General features: G+C 45.0%; 1 long non-coding RNA gene across 1 annotated transcript; it reads left to right on the plus strand.

The window, feature by feature from the left end:
• Positions 1-1,650: 1,650 nt before the first annotated feature.
• LOC106027435 (uncharacterized) lies at positions 1,651-7,715 on the plus strand. Its single transcript, XR_001201025.3, has 3 exons — positions 1,651-2,015; positions 3,485-3,670; positions 7,452-7,715. It is a non-coding gene; the product is annotated as an uncharacterized LOC106027435 (long non-coding RNA).
• The last annotated feature ends 8,724 nt before the right edge of the window (positions 7,716-16,439 follow it).

Consider the following 16,439-nt stretch of genomic DNA (forward strand, 5'->3'; position numbering starts at 1 on the left):
ACCTCTGTGTACAAGTGTGGCCTAATGGCATCTCAGTCTGTCTGCCACCCATTTTCTGGACAGTTTTAAATAGACCACCTAATCTCCCTGCAACCGGAGAGGAACATGCACCTGGTGAAAGGGTGTCCTGCGGTATTTCATTGGTTGGTGGTACTGAGTGGTACTAAAACTGTGTTAGAAGCAAAGCTCTGGGTTGTCAAAGTGCCCATCCATCACCAGAAGCAAATTTATTCCACAGCACTTTGGGTCTTTTGAACTAAATCAAGTAACTGCAAAAAGTCTCTTGAATAAAAAGGAGAAGGTCCAAGTAATAACTTCATCCAAATGGGAAGTTAACCACCTTCTGGGAACAAAGTGTTTTTCTACTAGGGTGCAATGACTGTCAGGGTAGAAGACCACACACTCTCCTGGCAACATGTTTCTACACCCCGCTTTGTACTTTTTCCTCCAAGAATATTTACCAACAAAAGTCACAGTTTATTGCAAGGCCAAGTCAATCTTTCCAAATGAATCAAGGTGTTTGGGAAGTGGACAGTGCCATCAGAGCTATCAGATCTATTGAAATGATGAGAGCCACAGAGGGAGGAGTTAACATTTATTGAGCACCTACTCTACGATGGCGACTGCTGAGCGCCTGAGTGTTAGTTTATTAAAGCAACGTGGACCCGTGCAGCAGGTGGCTCAGCACCCTTATCTTAGAGAAGAAACTGAGTCGAATAGAAATTAAGCAATTTCCCCAAGCCTGTGCTGCTTGTAGTGACAGAACTAGTAAGGGGACACAGGCAGTGTGACTTCAGGCTAGTATGGGCCACATACAGGGATACCTCTGGGCTTCCTACATCTGGCTCAGAAGCGCTGCCCAGGTAAGAATTCTACTTCACTGGCCTGGAAGCCAAGAGTTATACAGGAAATATAATTCCATCTCACTTCCTTTGCCATCAATCCTATCTTACGGCCATAAAGAAGAACTTATTTTAAAGATAGACACTTCTTGAGTGAGAAAAGATTTCATACTAAGGTGCATGAGGTTCTTAAAGGGTAAATGTTTCAATATTTTGAAAGTTGAGGGTCCTCCAATATTGATAATGGCTGCATGAGGTATTTTGTTAAGGATCCTCGTCAGACTCTAAAACACAAGTCATTCCCCTCAGTGTGACTCACCAGAGATGTACTCAGAGCTTCTCCCATTTAAAACACTAGGAAAACAGCTCATCTACCCTGCTCATGGGAGTCCCCCCAAACTTCCCTAGGATCCAGAGGTGACTGTGTTGTCACACCTTCCTGAGAGTAAAAATTTTTTTCTGGAAAGAGGTTGGAAACAAAGAGCAAGTATCTTTTCTATTCTGAAACCAACTGAATCAGGATCTAAAGTTATGATTCCAACACCTTCTGCCCTGAAACAAAGCTTGGAGACCCGGCTGAACTGATACAGGGGTAGGAGAGGAGATTCCGGCACAGAAGGGTAGAAAGGGAGCCGTATGATAACTGCACACCCGGGCTTGCCTAGCTTATTTGACAGTTATCACAGATAAGTTGCTGCTTTCTGGGATTTGTTTGCTAACTCATGAAGCCAGAATTTATGTTGAGTAAATATTGTGTTTTTGTGGTCTTGGAGATGGCTGTGCATATTCAGCAAACCCTGGAGACCATGCATCCAGAGTGGCTGGCCACCATGAAAAAGAACTATCCCAAATCCCAGGTTCCACCGAAGCAGACTGAAGCAAGGGTTGTCTGAGTGCTGTGTGTGTGTGTGTGTGTGTGTGTGTGCGTGTGTGACTGTATATACACACATGTGCATGTGTAACTGGATAGCTCTGCTCACTAAGTCTGTAGGAGGGTTTTTGCCCAGAGTGGCTGGCCCTCCCTGCAGCACACAATTGGTCTACCACATCCTGCCCCTCCGCTTCCTCTGCTCCTTTCCCAGCTCAAGAAGCCAAGATGGGAAGTCTCTCACGACCCTGTGGCTTGGCCAGGAGAAAGCCTGAACTTGATACAGCTGCCTTGCCTGGGGCCTGGTAAGAGCATTTATCCCAAGTATGTGTGTTCCTTTTCTTATCTATTTTTAGACTGCTGTGCAGACCTCTCCCAGGGCTCAGAGATCTCTAGGGAGGCTGGGCCAGGCCAGGGAGGAGAATGAGGTGCTGGTGGGGCTGCTACACACCTGAGTGGAATTCAGGCAGTGGTTAGCTCTGGTTTGCTTTAAAAGAGAGAAAGAAAGTCTTTAGCAGCTCCTCTCCACCCTCAAAGAATGAAGGAGGTGGGTAAGGACATGTGACCTGAGAATCCAGGCATATGGAAGTGACAGCTCAGTAGGAAGGTCATGCTCCTAACCACAAGTGGCAGCAGCTGTCACAGTACAGGCCTGGGCAGAGCTGCCACCCCACCCTAGGAGCCATACCCTGCTCCTCAACCTGCTCTGGTGACCCAGGCCTCTTCACCTGCTGCTTGGGCAAGACTGTCCCCACTTACCTGCTCTGTGTCCTTCAAGCCCAGCTCAAATGCCACCAGAGCTTTTCCAGCTCAAAACAATTGAGGTGTGGCTGTTATGTTCTCCAGCTGGGAAAGGTGGGGAAAGGGACCATGTCTTAGTCATCTTTGTGTCAAAGTGGGCATGTAGCGGGGATGAGAGAGGAAGTCTGGCTGAGACCAGCCTGGGAAGCATGGCAGGTTAATGCTGGGTATCAGGTGCTCAGTAAAAGTGAAGGAATGAACTAACAGGTGTGCAACACAATGAGATGCAACAAAAGATGTCATAAATGGGCACAACCTGAAAAAAAGCATAAGCATGTTAATTTATTTTCCTGGTTATATTTGGTTGTACTTTCAGTTATAAAGCTTGTTCATTCGGTAAGAGTTGTGAATCTACTATGTGTTTTAAGAGATGTGAGTCAGGGGATCAAGTGTTGCCAGTGTGAAAATAAAACATAATAGTAAAATACAGAAAATATCTGCTCTGACTTGTCACCAATGTCAAACATACTCTGGCAGAATATCACATCTGGAATAATCAGACTTGACAATGGGAATTTTAAAGGAGAACCAGAAATCAGACGCTGGCCATGGGCTTTGCATGAGGCAAATCATTGCCAGTCACTCAAAAATGGTATTTTGGCGATGCTCCCATGAGTGTCTGCACAATTTGTCGGAGCCTGGTCACACGCACTCCTGGATGGGACTGAGCAGGTCAGATCTGGACCAGAGCTGGAGGATGAAGGCAGCCAGGAGCAGCTCAAGTGGAGACCAAGCAGAGGAACAGTGGCAGGCAATGGCCAGGACTTTCACAGCCCTTTTGTGCCTTTCCTGTTCCCTTGGGCACTTGGCCAGAGGGCGCTACCCTCCTCTGACAATAGAGAAGTTTCTTTCTCTTTCTCTGGGACACTGTGCTGAGTTTTCCCTCTCTGCCTATCCTCTTTGAGTGGTCTCCTTTCTTTGTATTCAACCCTTCCCCAAGAGCCACTTTTCTGACCACTTTGTTGACTCCCAGCCCACAGAAAGTAGTGAGCTCAGCCCAGGTGTCCAATCATTTGGGATTTGTGACCTGGTACCTTGGGTCTCCACTTCACAAAGGGGAATCAGACAGGAATGAGGAGGAACTACAGAATCACAGCAGACACCAGCACAGCAAGGCCAAGCCAAAGCAATGAGCCAAGTTTGAAGGACAAGTGACCAGGTAAGTCAGTACATAGAAGAGCAGCCCAGGATAAAGGATGGCAGAGACCTACCTGTCCAACGATGCCATGAGAATCGGCAGCAAGAGCAGACTTAACCCTGTGACTGGGAACAGCCTCTCAGAAATGGGCAGGCCATCTTGGTCATAAGTCTAGCTTTTACTGCTGGCTCAGGCTCAGCTGAAGAGGGGCTGAGAGTTCTGATGCCCTACAGAAAGGAGCTGAGTTCTACAGAGTTCTAGGAAGCTCCCCACGCCAGCAGTCCATCATCCAAGGGTGTAATCAGAATTCCTGGAGTGATTTCAAAATGTCCATGCCAGACCTCACCCTGAACCCTAGAGCCAGAACCTCAGGTGAGTTTGGCATGAGGCGGGCAGGCATGTATGTCTTTACAATATTACCCAGGTGATTTGGATATAACTACCCTCTGTACCCTGTCCAAAGAGGGCATCATAAGGGTCCTGCAATTTTTGAGGATAGATAGTAAGCATACTAAGCAAACAGCAGTTTGCCTCAAACTTAGCACAGCTCCTAATGCACGATAAGCCTACCTAAAGCAAATATCTGTCTATCCATCATATTACAGTGATCCATGCATACTCATTTTTACAGCAACACAAATCATGATTGCTAAATCTTGGAAATGGCCTAAATGTCCATCATCAGATGCACGAATAAAGAACACGTAGTATTCATACACAGTGGAGTCCTGCTCTTCCATAAACAAGTATAAATCTGAGTCATTTGTAGGAAAATGGGTCCGCAACTTGAGACAATAATCTTAAGTGAAATAAATCAGACACAGAAACTTAAATACTGCACGATTTCTTTTACATGAGAAACTCAAACTATAAATAGTTAAAGAGAAAAAAAAAAAGACAGAATAGAAAATAGGGAGATAGATCTTTTGTAGATGAGGAGGAGACCAAGAGATTGAGGGAGGAGAGGAAAAAAAGAAGTGAAAAGATTAAAATGTTTCATGTGAGTGTACCGACACTCCATGGTGATGTAATCATGAAGCACTGCAAACATGTACTAATAAAAATAAATTTTAAGAAAGTAAAATTGTGTCTACCAAAAGAATCAACAAAACGCATGTTCAAGCCTAACACATTAGGACTTCCCCATGCTGGATTTTCTGTCTAGACACAACCAAGCTTTCTAGCTACTCATTAGAATAACGGTTAAATATGACAACACTACTTGATTATCTTATCAACTGGTGTGGCTCAGCAATACCTGGCATTACCAAACAAAACAAGGATTTGTATTAACCTCACAGTTGAAAATGTAAAACAAAAGAAGCTGCTCCACCTAGCACAATTAATTATGTAATCTGAGGGTTAATTATGGTTTTAGAAACAATGAGGACCATAATTACAGGTCTACAGCCCCAAATGGAATCTGCAAGTGTTTGACAAGTAGAACATAAGGATGATGGAATGGTTTAACCATAGGCCTGACCGCAGGGCAACCATTGTGAGTCATGATTTCAGGTCATGGTAGGATTTTTCATTACCTTCCATTCTCCCACAGTAAGGATATTGAGTCCTGGGCCACTTGATGGATGTGAATTGGCTTGTGAGTGCAGGCTGGCCTGCTGGCTTCATGGCTTCAACCTGTGTACAGAATAGCCATGCAAATTAGCATGGGCCTCAGGCCAAATAAAATTAATCCAGGGCTAAAAGCAATCAAGTAAAAGGTGTCAAAGGGCAAACAGAGGAGAAACTGTGACTGGGAACAATGATGCTCTATTTTCAAGATTCTTTAACTCACTGCCTTGTGACTTTTTTCTTTTGTCCTAAGAAAACTCACAAAGTGGGAACTGCTAGTAGAAATCTTTCCACATATTTCCGAGATGGAAGGAAAAAGTTCATGTTGGAAACTAAATTAAGGGATTTAGAGAGGTCATCCCTGACATCAAATGTAAACTGGCCTTCCAGTATGGCCCCTTTATATCCATCATTTCCTGTCCCAGAACACCTAGATCCCACTTGCCACAATATGTCATTTTATTCTTTTATTTTATGGACTAAATCATGTCTGTCCTTCCCACTTCTGATTCCCAGTATGTGGTAGTCACATTCAATAGATGCTCATTAAATAATTGAGCAGACACTGTTTGTTGATCTAGAAACAGCTTTCATACCCAGTAAGAGCAGGCCACCCAGCTCTCATTGTCCCTTAGTCCAGCCGGCAGTATGCTCCTCCTTGCCGTTCTTCCTTCCTCCCTCTTCTGCCCACCTCTAAAGTCACTTGCAAAGGATGGGAGGGACCAGGAGTTTGGGAGGGACCAGGAATTTACGCAGACCTCATAGAAATCAGCCCAAAGAAACAAATACCCCAAATACAAATGGGAAATAATAAAAGCTCCTCATATATAAGTAATAAATACATGAAAAGATAGTCACCTTCAATAATAAATGTAATAATCCAAATAAAACAGTAATTAAGGTAAGTGTTCATGGCTGCCTGTGCCCATCAAATACAGAGTAAAGAGAAGAAGAAAGCCAAGCGTTTGGTTGCGTTGGAAATGACCATCCTCCCACAGGGATGGGCGGGATGTGTACTGACATGACCATCCGGAGAGAAGTGTAGGGATATACACCAGATTTAATATGTGTACATCTGTCATTACCCTAAGGGTTCCCAATCAAAGAATTTATTTTTATTGTGCTAAAATCAACCATGTGAACCATTTTGTAGGTGTACATAGAATAATTTTTATTTTAGTTTCATATTTTTTAAAAAATAATTTGTTTACATATCCAGGTCTAGGTATTTACCAATGAGCATATCTCAGATATGAATTTTTTAAAGATAGAGCAACTTCAATTTTATATGTTCCTGGAGTGATAACATATGTTAATGTTTTGAAGGGTGCAGTTTAGTGGCATCAAGCAGATTCACATTGCTGTCCAACCATAACCGCCATCTATCTGGGGAGCTCACTTTACCTTCCCCAGCAGAGCTTGTGTCCCCACAAAACACCAGCCCCTCAGTGCTCCTTCCTCCCAACTCCAGCACCCACCCTACTTTCTGTCTTTGTGAAGATACAAATGTAGGAGCAAAGTACACATACAAAAGATGTATTCCTTTACTTTAAAAAGTCTGACCTGAGGACCTACTACGTGCTAGGTAGCAAACAAGACAGATGAGGTTACTAGTCTTATATGCAAGAAAAAGAGTGGACCATAAACAGATGTATGAGCAATAAAGCAGACAATTAATAGATCCATATGATCATGATTTCCAGAGATACTGTAGAATGGGTGCAAAAAAAAACAAGAAAAGTACCTCCCATGGGGCTGGGGATTTAGCTCAGCGGCATAAGCACCTGCCTTGCAAGCAGGCAGTCGTGAGTTCAATCCCCGGTACCAATAAAAAATAAATAAATAAATAAATAAATAAGTACCTCCCATGCCTCTCAGGCACTGTTCATCACAGGGAACAAATTAGAAACAACTAAACCTCTAAGGCAAGGTAGAAAGTCCACCTGGTCAGACGCCAGCAGAGAAACATTCACTGCAGAGAGTAGAGCCTTTCTCAAAACCAGCTCCGTGAATCCCTGCGCCTCTTGTGCAGTGTTTTCCTGGAGAGGAAGAGTTTCCAACATCTCAGAGCAGAAAATAATTTAGCGGGGGTCCATGCCAATGCTTCTTTATTTTGCAAAGGAATGTGCAGATGACAGTTGCAAGTGTTTGATGTTCAACCCTCCCCAAACTGTAAAATAGCAGCAGGGTGATCAAGAGGCTGATCTAAATCTTCTTTTTGTGGTTTTAGTTTTGTTCTGGCAGGCTCAACAACACTGGGAAAAAATTACAGTGTGTGCATGGGAAACAGATTCCTCCTTCCTCGACTAACTGACACACAGGAGAGCGGGCACAGCGAAGGGCAATGGCGCTGCGGCTGATAGAGCTGGATACATGGAAAAATTTAAATAGCATCAAGGGCCTGGCCTACCCTGAATCCAGGCAGGAAATTCAAGGGTAATATAACACTTCGCTGTTAAGTAATGCCACTGGAATAAAAGCATGTTCAGGATGACTTTTGGCTTTAACTGGGAATTTCTGTTTCATTTGCTTCCAAAAAGAACTTTTTTATCCTCCCTAAAGTTCTTAACTCGTATTTCAAAAGTCCTTGTCGCTATATAAACATGATATATACACTAGCCTTGAATTAACGCTGTATGGTACAGAATGTGCTGAAAAACAAATTCAGGACCTCACTTTAGCCAAAGGGCCATCTGGCAGCGGCTTCCTATACTGCAAAAACAGGTTATAGACCTGCTCTGTCGCTTGCTTAGCTACCCGGCCTCATGTGAGTTAGCTGACATTTGCGCTTGTACAGGGGGAACAATAATACTTACTCGGAGAATAGGTACTTAGAGAGTTTTTGCAAGCATGAAAGGCTGGCACACAGTAGGGCTTTTCCTCCTTTTAACACTTGATAGCTGGACTAGCTCAGAGTGGAAAAGCACTACCACAGAAAACCAAAATGCACCTCTGTCTGGATAACTTGAGCTGGATCTGACGGATTCTCCTGTTTGGCTTTAAATCTCCTGGGCTGTCCGGAAAGCTGGGTTTTAGCATGAACTGAGTCACACCTTTGACTTCAAAGGGACTTTCGTTAACTGGTGCAACTCTAGATAAGGCAGGGGTGGTGTGGGAGACTCAGGCCCCCAGGAGAAACTGCTGAAGGATCTGCAGATGTCTAACCCAGAGAAGACACTGCAGGGACATGAGAGTTGTCTCCAAATATTTGAAGGGTAATGTCATATGGAAGAGAAATTAGATTTATTCTGCATGACTCTGTAAGTGGAGACAGATTCCAGTTTTATATATAGAAAACCTTTATTAAAAAATAAGACAGTCAAGGCGCAATGCTATCTTTGGAGGTAGGGAGGGACCCTATTCTAGGGGGATTCTGGCAGAGAATAGCTGTCCACTCCCTGGGAGTCAGACAGGAAATTCTGAACCAGAAAAGGGCTGGAGGAGTTGACCTTAAGGGCTTTTTTTTTGCAGGTCAGGGAGGCTGCAATCAGGTGGTTACATAAATTCCAGGTTTTGCAGCAGGACTTAATGAAGAATAGCCATGAAGTGGTGCCCAGCACACGCTGGGGAGAGCACAGGTTGTGCTAATGTGTGAACTTTAACCTCCTATAACAAAAGAATGCCGTGCCACATTAAAGACGGGGTGGAGGCTAAATTTAGCTGCTGGAAATGAAAACATTCAGACTTTATTGTATCGTATTTTACATGTTCATGTAGACATAGGAGCCAAGGGAAACCCGGCATTCAATTACATTTTAATTTTACCTCCTCTATCCACTGTGATTTTGACATAAGTAATTAAAAATAAACCTCGACCTCTGGCCTGCTCATTTTGGGGGGCTTTTTTTTCTTCTTTTCAGCTGCAGACCCCTACAGCTGTTAGTTGACTGCTTTTAACAATTAAACATTAAAGCTGCTGTAAACAGGAAGCTGGTATTTAGGTGGGAGTTCCCAGGACTTTTACACCACTGACCACGGAGGCCAAGAGAGAAAGGAAATAAGAAAAAAAAAAAAAATCAGCGTAAATACCTGGGTGAGTAACAACTAGGACCACGCAGCTCAGTGGGCTTTTCTGAATGTTTCATGGGAAGTCTCCTGCGGGAGGAGAGTGGGGGACACCCAGAGAGGTTGCAGAACTCCCAGTGGCACTCAAGGGCCAGACAGGAGTGTTTCCTGCATGCGGTGGGCTGATTTCCAGGCCTGGCTGCGGGCCGGTGGTAGAGAGGGCTGCTGGTCACCGGCCACTGAACCCCCAGGCTAGGACATTTGCATGCGTGGTGGCAGGGCGGCTTCCCTGAGCGCAGTTCCCAGGCCTTTCCAGGCCTCCGATTGTTCGGGATTGTAAGGCCACCCCTCTCCTTGTTCACAGGGAGCGCGCCTAAGAGGATTTAGGATCAAGTGGGCACGTTTGCTCGGCCTTGTTCTGAAGAGGCAGCTGGAGCGCGGCGGCCGGCCTGGTGCAGCCCGAGCGGTCTCGGAGGACCGCGCCGTCTTCCGAGGGGCCGCCGCGGGGGCTCCATTGTGCCCGGAGCAGGCCTTTCTCTTCTGCGCTCCTCTCCCGGGCCTCCCCCTGCACCCCCGCGCAGCCCGCTCTCTCAAGCTGCCGGCCGGCTGGGCCGCGCATTTCCCATGCAGAGCAGCGCGGGGCTCCGGGCTGGCCATCTGCACGCGAGATTGACAGCAGCCCCGGAAGGTCAGCGCCTTGCCATTTCTGTCTGAACAGCAGGCCACCCAGGCCTCCCGAGCAAAACAGGGACATCTGCTCCCCTTAATTTGGAACAGTGGTTCCAATTTCATCAGAGTCCCTCGCTCAGCGCTGTCCTCGGGCTCCCAGGGAGGGAAGGCAGGAGAGGGGGCCGAGCAGAGGCCACTGCTGCCCCAGGCTCCAGCTCCCCAGTCGGAGCAGCGGTGGGGAGCGGCAGAGCGCGCCCTCTCTGGCTTGCTGCGTTTTCCCGGTGAGTTCTTAGCAAGCACTCTATGGGCAAAATCCTGCCTGGCAGTTAGGGCAGCAAAACCCATCCTGCATATGTGACCTGATTGAAAAATACAGTGAATGTTTCATTTTAAAATGTGTCACAGTAAGAGAGGCATTGCCACTGACCCCTTCAAGATTTCCTCCCTCGCTGTGAACACAGTTCTCCCTGCTTCTTGTCACTTTCTGAAGCAAGTCTGGAAGTCCTCCTTCAAGAGCACCTTGCAGTTGTGCGGTCCTGGCTGCCTGGGTGCCTGCATCTATCCAGTGTCTGCCATGCTGGGTCATTTTAACTTCCTGGAAGAGGCAGAGCCTTGGAGGTGCCAGATCTGGTAGTGAAGTGGCTGAGGACACGGGGTTGGTCTTCACCAGCCTGCTTCTCCTGCGGATGGGACTGGGCAGCAGCACTCAGCGTGCATTCTACAACACTCCTAAGAAGACCTTCAGAATGCCACGCAGACTGGCGAGAATGATGGGGGAGCTCAAAGGGAGGGCGACTGTTTGGGGGGAGATTAATGGCTGTGTGTTCTTTACTGTAATAAACTTAAAATTTAAACAATTGTTATGTGTTTGTTCTCTGTGTGTGTGCACGTGTGTGTATATGTGCGTGCATGCTCAAGTGTGTTTACGACCTTGAGGAGAATGACCCTGTGCCCAAGGCCAAGTACCAATGCCTTTTATTCTCTCTTTTCCTTCACTGTTCCCTTCCTCTTTCTCTTCCGGTCCCAGACACATCATTGAGTGCCCCTACATGCTGGGTGTCAGACAGTGGACTAGGGACACACGAAAGGGAGGCTCCCAGCCAGCGGGAGCCAATGAGGGAGAGGTGCTGGGTTCAAGTCAACAGGATGCAGGGACTCTGAGTGGCAGTCCATGCTCTCTGTGGACCAGGTTGTCAGTGTGGCAGGAGACAGGGAGGGCCGGCCAGGAGACACATAGGGCCCTCTGCAGCCCACCTAAGACTTACTTTTGTACATTTTTCCTGTGTTTTCAGGCCTCAGGTGAAGGGCCCTTTCCTGGTGCCTCTACGGGACCCAGTCTTCCTTTTAAGCCGTCCTGTAGTCTTTCCTACTTCTTTTTGTGTAAGACTTCATGCACTTCGGCCGAGTTCATCATCCCTTTGGACTGCAGGCCTCTTGAGACAGAAACCAGCCATCCTCTTCCTGAGCTTTGTTACCACCTCTGGCATAGAGCCTTGCCTGGTATGTTCCCTAATGTTGGTTAAACCAGTGAGTGAGTATCGCATCTGTGCATTTTCTGTTTGCTAAGTGAGGCTGGGGCTGTACCTGCTCTACTCTGGACACCCAAAGAGGACTACTTGGGTGGAGGTGGATGCAGCTTGGAATTCATTGTTTGTGATATTATGCAGCGAGGTGATTTAGAAACTCTTCTACCAAGTGAGCAGGAGCCTGGTGCTCCTCAAGGAGGGTGACCCTCTTTGACAAATGGGGTTGTTAGCTGCAGATGTTGCAAAGCTTGCGATGAGCTCAGTTCACAGTGGTCCAACTGCTTGCGTCTGAGCAGCATGTAGTAACACTTTGATCTAGGGAGGGGATTAAACTGAACCGTCACTTTGTTCACTTCTCCCAGTGCTTTCCAGGCCCTCAGAGGGGGGAAGCAGCCTATTACAGGTAGGCTCCTTCCCCTTGGACTCTGTTGCACTGTGTGACAAGCTTGTTTTGTTAACACTGAAGATGTAGAATACAAAGGCACTGTAGTCCCCTCTGTCTGCAGGGAATCCATTGCAGGACCTTCAGTGGATCAGTTCCAGACCCCACCCAGTTTTCCTATGATGAGTTCACTTTATACATTTGTCACAATTAGAGTAACAATAATAACTCATAATAAAATAGAACAATTAGAACATACTGTAATAAATATTACTTAAAATACATGAAGTATTTATTTCTGGAATTTTCCATCTAATATATTCAGACTGTGATCAACACTAGTAAATCAAACCAAGGAGAGGTGGTGTTATGGTTTAGATTGACTCTTCCCCAGCTCTTAGGTATTCAGAGGTGGGCTTCTAGAAGATGCTGAAGCAGCTGAAAGTAGAGTCCAGATTCCTTGGGTGTGACCCAGAAGAGAACCCTCCCTGGCTTCTCTCTTTGATCTTTGCAGGTTTCCTCTGCTCGGGGCCCTCTACCACATCCTACAACCACCATGGACGGTAGCCACAGCCAAAATAAACCTGTTCTCCTTTAAATTATGGATTTCAGTATTTAGCCCCATGATGAGGAATGTGACTAAGACTGTGTAGTGTTGCCTGCGTTTGGATCTATTTGTACCATTTCTTTGCTTTATGGTTTGGGAGGCATTCCTTGGCATCTCTGGACCTCAGGTATTCTATTTGTGAAAAGAGACAATGATACCTAACTTAACAGTAAAGTTTTTGTTTTTAAAGCTCTCATACCCATTTAGAAATCTTCTAAGTACAAATTTCACTTAAATTCTAATAGCTGACTGATTAAAATTAAATTTCCAATCTCTAATAGGTTAAATGATCTAATTAAGGCTGGCATTAGTGGGGAGGGACTGCAGAAGATCATAGCTTGCAAACCAGTTCTCTGCTGGCTGTCTTTGAGCTCCAGCAAAATATTCTACACCATCACTGTTATTTTTCCAGCTTGAAGAGTTTCAGTTTTTAGCAGCATATCTTGAGTTCTTCCTCTAAGTTCATGTTATGATTTCATTCTGCTTTATCCTACAAGAGATTTGGAGCAGCTGTACATTAAGATTCAAAACACTGCCTCCAGACAATTCTCCTAGGACTGGTTTGATAGCCAGTGGACCAGTTCTTTGAAATCCAGAGACCCACACTGTGTGAGCACTAGGGATCTGCAGCATGCCTCGTACAATGCCCCAGCAGCCCAGCAGATCTGAGACCCTCTCGCCAGGGTCTGTGGCCAAGCTCATCATGTCTTTATGTGCTTGTTTTCTGTCCTCTGTGATTCATGCTTCTGGTCTCTGGGCCCTGCTTGCTGGGTCCCACTTCCAAATAAATATTTCCACTCAGGCCTTTTCCTCAAGATCTGCCATCTGGGTTGGGCATGAGGTGACGAGCTGAGAAGCAGTCATTTGGTCTATTTTCTTTTTTAACCAAATGGAGTGATAGTATCTACATATCTCCATATCCTCTCATCTCAATTTTCTGAATACAGGAAGTTTGCCTTCTTTTCACTGTTTTGACTCTCCATCCAGTTTAGTGTATGAAGCGCTTTATAGGTGTGTCAGTTTTCTGTCACCTCCTGTCACTGTAACAAAATAGTTTATAGGGAGAAAAGGGTTGTTTTGGCTCATGCTTTTGGAGATTTTACTCTATGGTCAGGCAGATGCTTTGCTTTTAGACCAGTGGCAGAGCAGTGCACCATGGTGTGAGTACATGGTAAACAAATCTACCCACCTTTGGCCAGGACCAAAAGAAGGAAGTGTGAAAGAGTGGGATCCCCCAGTACCTCTCAAGGGCGCCTTCTGGTGACCTAAGGATCACCCACTAAGTTCCACCTCAAAGCTTCTACAGCCTCCCAGAGTGCCACTGACTTCAGGGTCTCTCAACATTCAGACTATATAGTGTGGGAGTTATCTGGGTCTTTGCTTTGGATCTGAAGGATCTTAGTAAATACAGCAAATCATAGTCACAGCAGGACCCAGACTGAAGTTTGCAGTTTGGATCTGGCAACTGGTCAGGAACTTTGGCTCTGTTTCCATCCACTAACTTTAATCTGGCTCTGCTTTATTTTTCCAACCTATATTTTTAACTTCCTGCTAGGTTTTCACTTGTTCATTTATCTTTCCCTGTTTATGGATTTGAGGTGTATAAACAAGCAATAGTCAATGTGAGCTTTACAAAAATTTTAATAGCACATAAATGAGTAGGCCTTTTAAAAAATCGTATAACCCAAATGGCCCAAAGTTGCATATAATATTTTTACCATGCAGAAAAACTATTAGAAATGATTAGTCAATTATAATTTTTCAAAAAAGCATCATGTGCAAGCTTTAATATCATCATCTGGAGACCATTTATTGAATGCATTTAATGTCTTAAAGTTCCTTGGGTTTATATGTACCTGTGAGTTTATGACTATTTTCTCGGTATTAAAGAAGCAAGCAAGAGCTGAGCAAGTTAAAAATTATAACAAAAATATAGCCTGCCTTAAATCTACAGTTTGATTGTGGGCTGGTGATTTCATTTTTCTGGTCTCTCTCCCTCTTTTTTGCCTAAATATAAGAAGATTGGACTTGGGGTGTGGTTCAGTGGAATAATAATTACCTAGCATGTGAAATACCTTGGTGCTTTATCTCCAGTACCACAAAAATATATAAGTTTAAAAAAAATAAAGTAGGGGCTGGGGATTTAGCTCAGCAGCATAAGCGCCTGCCTTGCAAGCAGGCAGTCGTGAGTTCGATCCCCGGTACTGATAAAAAGACAAAAAAAAAAAAAATAAATAAATAAAGTAAAATATTTAAATATTGATTCTGGTTTGTGTTAGTACGGACCACATTATAGAGAGTAGATGTGCATAAAGTTTTGAAGGCTAATCATGGACACAGTATTCACAATAATGACAACGCAGAACACTGGGGCCACAGAACATTGGCCCAAAACAATAGCTAAAAAATCCCACTTGGTGCTTTACAGTGGAACTGGCGGACAGACCAATGAGGGCTGAACCACAGAAGGTCTTGCAAGCAGGGAAAGGAAAGGGTGCATCAAGTGCACAGAGAGTGGGCTGGGGAGCAACCAGTAATCTACCTTGGCCCTTGGTCATGGTCCCCCAATGGGGTCCTTTTGTGCCCTCAGAAAAGTGAGACACAATTTACAAGGGTGGTGGCCCACAGATTTGGGGGAAGAGCTTCTTTAGGGATTTTGTTGTGACTCCTAGATACTGAGCAGCATATTCTGCAGCACTGTTCATCCCTCAAGAAGTCTAATATCCAGGGGACATCAATAGGGGGTTGCAGAGCATAACTGAGAGGAATGACCAGGAGCTCAGCTATGCCATCTCCTGAGAGGTCTAGAAATAATTAGCAGGGAGATTTTCAAGGAAGAGAGATTTACATTAATCAGGTAGAAACAAGAGCCAATGTCAGTCTCCCACCAGGAAATAATTTAATTCTCTAGCTGCTAGAAAGGTTGCTGAAAGACTGCCTTCAGCTGTCAGTCCTTTTTAGCTCAGTTAAGGGAAATCTTCGTACTACTGGCCATGCCCCCTCTGAGGAACTGGCCACATCAGTACAGTTTTTACTCCACTGGGTGGACCAATCAAGGGCATCCTAGAACATTAGATAAGTTTTGGCATCTTGTACCTCTCACTATAAAAATGGAAGCTCAAAAATTTATAGATATATTTGGATTCTGGAAAAAGCATATTACATGTCTGGGAAAAATGCTTCAACCTGGATACTTCTGAAAAGTTCATAACTTTGGCACACACCAAGAAAGGATTTTGCATTGGGTCCAGTATGCAAAAGAAACAGTTTTGCTACTTGGGTCTTATGAGCCTGCAGACCTTCTGGTATCAGAGGTACTAGTGGTGAGAAAATACACTTAGATTTAAAATGTCCCCCAAAAGCCTGCTGTGTTTATAGGTGTGGCTTTCAGGAAGTGATTGGACTGTAGGATGCAGTATTCACTGGTGGACTCATTTATGGATGAGTTCCTAATTGAATGTGCTGTTGGAAGTTGGGGCCATAGTTAAAAGAGAGGTCACTGATGTCTGTGTTCTGGCCATTTCTCATTCTCAGCCTCCTGGCAGCCACATTTTGAGCAGCTTTCCTCCACAGGGCTTCCTGCTGTTTCTGCAGTCAACCATGGACTGAACCCTCTGAAACCATGAGTCATAATAAACTCATTAGATTGCAAGAGTTATGATTTGTGTCTTAATGTCTTCCAAAACCTCATTGTGACATAGGGTTTTTCAGAAGCAGCTGAATCTAGAGTGCGCAATGCTGGGATTGAAGATGCTGGGATTGGACTGGGGAATGTAGTTCACGGTTACAGTACTATCCTAGCATGTGTGAGGCCCTGGATTTGATTCCCAGTACAACAGGTTCTGGGATTAAGGATGGGTGATCGCTGGATCAGTCCACTGATTGGATTGGCACTGCCCTAATCCTGGAAGTCTGGATAAAATAAAAGGTGCAGAAAGAAGCTTTCACCCCCACCCCCACTTGATGCTTTTCTGCTTTTTGCTGCCATGACTATTTCTCCACCAAGCCACCCTACCTTTGAGCAACTGA

This window comes from Cavia porcellus, unplaced genomic scaffold (genome assembly GCF_034190915.1).
Source record: "Cavia porcellus strain 051 isolate PalLab524CR breed Dunkin Hartley unplaced genomic scaffold, mCavPor4.1 scaffold_7, whole genome shotgun sequence".
NCBI lineage: Eukaryota > Metazoa > Chordata > Mammalia > Rodentia > Caviidae > Cavia > Cavia porcellus.